The sequence below is a fragment of the Urocitellus parryii genome, chromosome 9 (assembly GCF_045843805.1).
Source record: "Urocitellus parryii isolate mUroPar1 chromosome 9, mUroPar1.hap1, whole genome shotgun sequence".
NCBI lineage: Eukaryota > Metazoa > Chordata > Mammalia > Rodentia > Sciuridae > Urocitellus > Urocitellus parryii.
Genome location: NC_135539.1, coordinates 143,244,940 through 143,250,770, shown reverse-complemented (window position 1 = coordinate 143,250,770; position 5,831 = coordinate 143,244,940).

Sequence of the window (5,831 nt, the reverse complement as noted above, 5' to 3'; positions counted from 1 at the left end):
CCATAAGCCAGCTGCCGCTGTGTCCTTGTCGCCTCTCCGGGTGTTCAGAGCCCCGTTGTTCCGCTCAGCTTGCTGTCATCTGAACACTCAGGGCTTCTCTGCCTTGGGCCTTTCCCCCCCCCAGTGAGCCAGGTGATGGGTCTCCGTGGCTTCCAGCCCAGCACCAGGTCTCCAGCTCTGACGGCCCTGCCCTGCTGGAGTGTGGGCTTCCTGGTCACCTCCTGAGGTGGCTCCACACCAGAGTGACCTTGAGCCCTGCTGGAAGGGCCCCGCCCCGTGCCAGGAGTCCCCTTTGTGGAGTCAGAGGGCATCTGGGAGCTCTCTGGGATTCTTTTGTGCTCCTCCTAGTGAAAAAGGAACGATGGGGAGAGTATCGGCGACAGACACAGCTCACTTGAGGCAGAGTGCAGCCCACGTTATGTTCCTCTTCCGTGGATCTCAATATTGAGTTCCTCCAGACACGGAAGCTCACGTGGCAGATACGGGCACATACCAGCCACAGCCTGGGAAGCAGTGTCCCCAGTGAGAGGTCCCCTGACCCTGCTACAACCTGCCCCTCACTGGTGAGAGCTCTTGGCGAAGGAGATCAGAGAGGAACTCGTATGTCAGCCTGAGTGGCTGGGCTCTTGTAGGAATGGAACAGCTGCTTCGTGGGAGAAGTGGACAGGGAGCGTGGGAGGAAGGGAGCTGGCCCACTCCTGGCCGGCAGCACTCGCCTGTCCACCATTCCTGGGCCTCCACGGCGAAGGCTTCCTCTGACTCTCCTTCTCAGGATGCTTTGCCCAAGACCTCTTTGAACCGGGCCTGCAAGTCAGAGCCAGAGGTGCGCAGATTCTCAGGGCAGGCTTCTGTGGAGTCTCCGCTTTGCCACAGTAGGAGGGCCTGGGTAGCAAGTGTCCTTCGAAGGGTTAAAGGACGGGTAAAGAGGGCCTGCCGTGCAGCCATGACCTGTGTCCTAATGCGGACATTAGGTGTGGGGAGGTCTGTAGGCTGCTGGCATCTGCTGGGACCCGCTGGTGAGCATCTGAACCAGCAGCAGAGGGGTGGAGGGTCTCGTGAGGGGTGACGGAGCAGAGAGGAGGTGTTCCTAAACTCAGAAGGGTCAGCAGGGCCAGGATTTTAGGGGTTCCAGCCCTCCCACTGCCGTCCTAGGATTAACTCAGGACACACAGCTTCCTCACAGTCGTGTGCATGAGGAGGTGTGTGTGTGTATTTTCATCCAATTGCATTGATTTCTCTTGGGTGTGGGTTGTGGGCTGTTGTTTCATTTGACTCGACACTTTATTCAAAGTGCAGCCGTCCCACAATCTTGAGCAAGCATGGCTGTGCCGGGTTTTGCCCACCAGGGTGCTGTCCAGGTCACGGTGAGTGAGCAGCGGAGGATCCTGGGTCAGAGAAGAGGCAGCTCCTCGGGCTCAGATACCGCCTCACTGCTCCGGGCTGGATCCTGGGGAAGCCACTTCACCAGCCTGAGCTCCAACCCCCTGGGATTGCTATAAGGAAGGGCTAAAGGAGACGTAAATATGCTTAGTGCTTTTTATTCTTAAAAAAAAAGTTTTTTTTTACTTGTTGATGGGACTTTATTTTATTTATTTACTTATATGTGGTGCTGAGAATCGAACCCACTGCCTCACACGTGCTGGGCAAGGGCTCTACCACTGAGCCACAGCCCAGCCCAGCACTTCTTATTCTTGACCATGGGCACTACTTTAAAAAATTAGGTGTGAAGAAATGATTATAAATGTTCCTAAATGTTTATTGTCTAGAATTTTTATCTGAGTGTTTAAAATTATAAAAATGAAGACACAATGAATATAAAAGAAGATTGGAACATGACCTATTTATAAGATGAAATAATTTGCAAGGGTCAAAATAATAGTGGAAAAAAATTATTCAATGACATGAGAAAATATTCTTTATACATTGAGTTAAATTTAAAAAAATTAAATTGCAAAACAAATCTAAAATAATAAATAAAGTAATAAATAAATAATAAATATATAAACATGATAATAATAAATAAATAATAAATATATAAAACATGATAATAATAAATAATAAATACATACTAATACATAAAATGATAAATCTTGTCAGTCTTTCATTTATTCACACGATTCACATGCTGGAAAAAAATTACAGGAAGGAAAAATAGCTCTCACCTGCCCCCTCCCCAGAGGCCCTCACGTCCTCTCTTCCCACTGGGACTCCTGCTGGTCATCTCCAGACTTCTTTCTCCTCGCTCTCTGGCTCCCTCCCTCTCTTACTTCACACTGGAGACTCAACCCAGGGCCTCCTGCATGCTGGGCAAGCACTCCCCCTGGGCTGCATCCCAGGACTTCTGCTCACTTTTTCAATTTGTGAAAATGGAGTCCATAGTGCCTAATACTGTGGCCCAGTTTGTTCCTCATTTTTGCCGGTGCCTTGTAGTTGGTGGCACTATCATGGTCGGGTCTGCTGTTGCATGTTCGTCCCGCACACAATCCAACAGTAGGAATTGGCCAGTATCCCTCCCCAGCACTTCCTTATTCCATTTTGAGACAGGGTCTCCCGAAGTGGCCCAGGCTGGCTTTGAACTTGTGATCCCCTGCCGCGGCCTCCTACTTCAACCTGGCTGGCTGCTGTTACAGGCTGGACCTGTGGCTGGACTTGGGCCCAGTAGGTATTGGCATTGATATGACTCTCTGGGATGTCCAGGGAGCTGAGCCTGATCCTAGCTCCACAGTACAAAACTGGGGAACTGCCTTGGCCTGGAGACGCCGAGGTGTGGAAGGGGCTCTGCTCTCTACAAGAGCTTATGTGCCCTGCCCGGGAGGCAGCTCCGCGCACTGCTCGAGGTGCGTGGGAATAGCGCTTCTCCAGCTTTGCACCTGTGCGTGGGAAAATCAGGCTGAGAACGGGCTACGAGAGTCCCACTCACCCTGGGTCACTGTCTATACCATCCTCGGCTCGGTGGAGACAGACTCTGGACTTTGTCTGCCTGGGGAGCTGCCCATCTCTCTCCACGCGCTCACCTCCTCCTGCCTGTCCTGGGTAAACCACGGCGGTCTCCTCGTTGCGGGGACACGGTGCCAGCCCAGGGGATGAGCAGTGCCGGGCAGGGCTGAGCCTGGTGCTGGTTCCCCCACCTCAGCTCCCACCTCTGTCGGGTGGATTCTCTACACACAGCCAGGTTAAGACACAAGAAGACCAAGCGGCTTTCCTGCTGCACACGCTCCACCGTTTCCTATCATGGGAGGAAATCCCGCCCCTCTGTGGTGCCTGGTCAGCCTTGCCTGGCCAAGCACGTCCGTGCCCCTCTCTCGAGACTCGCTGGGCTCCTGCTGGTCCTTCCTGGCACAACCTAGGCCTCGCACATGTGGGTCCTGTCTTGGCAGTCCTCCTCATTGTTCCTTGATGAGCTCCCAGCTCCAGCTCCTTGTCCCTTAGTGTGTCCACTAGTACTGTGAGGGCCTTAGTACTGTTGTCCACTAGTACTGTGTCTTAGTACTGTGTGTCCGCTAGTACTGTATCTTAGTACTGTGTGTCCACTAGTACTGTGAGTGTCTTAGTATGGTGTGTCCACTAGTACTGTGTGTGCCTTAGTACTGTGTGTACATTAGTACTGTGTCTTAGTATGGTGTGTCCACTAGGACTGTGAGTGCATTAGTTCTGTGTGTCCACTAGTACTGTGAGTGCATTAGTACGGTGTGTCCACTAGTACTGTGAGTGCATTAGTACGGTGTGTCCACTAGTACTGTGAGTGCATTAGTACGGTGTGTCCACTAGTACTGTGAATGCATTAGTACAGTGTGTCCACTAGTACTGTGAGTGCCTTAGTACTGTGTATCCACTAGTATTGTGTGTCCACTAGTACTGTGTGACCACTAGTATTATGTGTCCACTAGGACTGTGAGTGCCTTAGTACTGTGTGTCCACTAGTACTGTGAGTGCCTTAGTACTGTGTGACCACTAGTATTGTGTGTCCACTAGTACTGTGAGTGCCTTAGTACTGTGTGTCCACTAGGACTGTGAGTGCCTTAGTACTGTGTGTCCACTAGTACTGTGAGTGCCTTAGTACTGTGTGACCACTAGTATTGTGTGTCCACTAGTACTGTGAGTGCCTTAGTACTGTGTGTCCACTAGGACTGTGAGTGCCTTAGTACTGTGTGTCCACTAGGACTGTGAGTGCCTTAGTACTGCGTGTCCAGTAGTACTGTGAGTGCTTTAGTACTGCATGTCCAATAGTACTGTGAGTGCTTTAGTACTGTGTGTCCAGTAGTACTGTGAGTGCCTTAGTACTGTGTGGCCACTAGTATTGTGTGTCCACTAGTACTGTGAGTGCATTAGTACTGTGAGTGCATTAGTACTGTGTGTCCAGTAGTACTGTGAGTGCATTAGTACTGTGTGGCCACTAGTATTGTGTGCCCAGTAGTACTGTGAGTGCTTTAGTACTGTGTGCCCAGTAGTACTGTGAGTGCTTTAGTACTGAGTGTCCAGTAGTACTGTGAGTGCTTTAGTACTGTGTGTCCAGTAGTACTGTGAGTGCTTTAGTACTGTGTGTCCAGTAGTACTGTGAGTGCTTTAGTACTGTGTGCCCAGTAGTACTGTGAGTGCTTTAGTACTGTGTGTCCAGGAGTACTGTGAGTGCTTTAGTACTGTGTGCCCAGTAGTACTGTGAGTGCTTTAGTACTGTGTGTCCAGTAGTACTGTGAGTGCTTTAGTACTGTGTGCCCAGTAGTACTGTGAGTGCTTTAGTACTGTGTGTCATGGGTAAAAACACACTTGCATCTTCAGGGAATGGGGGCCCTCCTCCCTCCTGGAAGGCCACACTGGGCCGTGGGCTGTGTGAAGGGACGACCAGAACGCCTTTTTGGACCAATGACAAAATCACTGTGCACAGTGTGGAAGGTCCTCTTACTGGAGCCGAGAGCTTTGCAGGGAGAATGGTATGATACATACATATTTGAATCTCTCTCTGGCTCTGGGGGAAACAAGAAAAATCAAGGCTCTGGCTTCTGGGGAGCGAGGACATGGTTCAAAGCTCTTCTGCTTGTTGGAGGCAGATGGGCCCTGGAGATGAGTAGGGTGGTGTGCAGGACCCTCGGGAGAGAGGGGGCCAGCGGGGACATCCTGCAGGAGGAGGCCTCACTCCTGCCTCTGCCCGGGCTCGGGGCAGGCAGGTCTCCCCTTGCCCCCGGGATGGTGGGGCCTCTCGGCACGGTCTTCCACCTCCACAGACACTGTTCTTCTCTGGGGGCTTGGTGTCTGCCAGGGCGCAGGAGCCGAGCTGGGGGCCCTGGTGCCACTGTAGCGGGACAGCCTGGTGGCACCAAGTTGGCCGATTCCCCCGAGAACCTCTTCCCGTAGGTGCCACATGCCATGGTTTACACACAAACAGGATCTGCCTGATTGTTGCAGTCTGGGCCCGGAATAATTTTAATTAACGGGAAAATGGTCCTCAATACACCGATTAGACCTCTTCAGGTACAACAAGATAAAAGCCTGATAATTTGGATGGAGTACTCTTCTTAAACGGCTACTCCAGGCAGGGCGGCCAATGGGAGAGCCGGCTCCCTCCACCTGACCCAGTGAGTAATTAAGAGAGGGCTTTTTCTTCCCCACCTCTCCCCCTCCCTCCTGCCCGCTCCCCAATGAGGCTTAACAGGTTGGTGGTATAATTTGGGGACTTTGTGGGGTGTCACACTAGGAGCTGAGGCAGGAGCCTGGGCGCCACCCTCCCACTGCCCGGGCGCGAGCCAGCTGGGTTGAAAAGCGGGAAGGAGGAAGGAAGGGGTCAGAAGCGGGCAAGGTGCTGACAGCTCTCAGCAAAGTTTGAGAGGGCCGGTGCC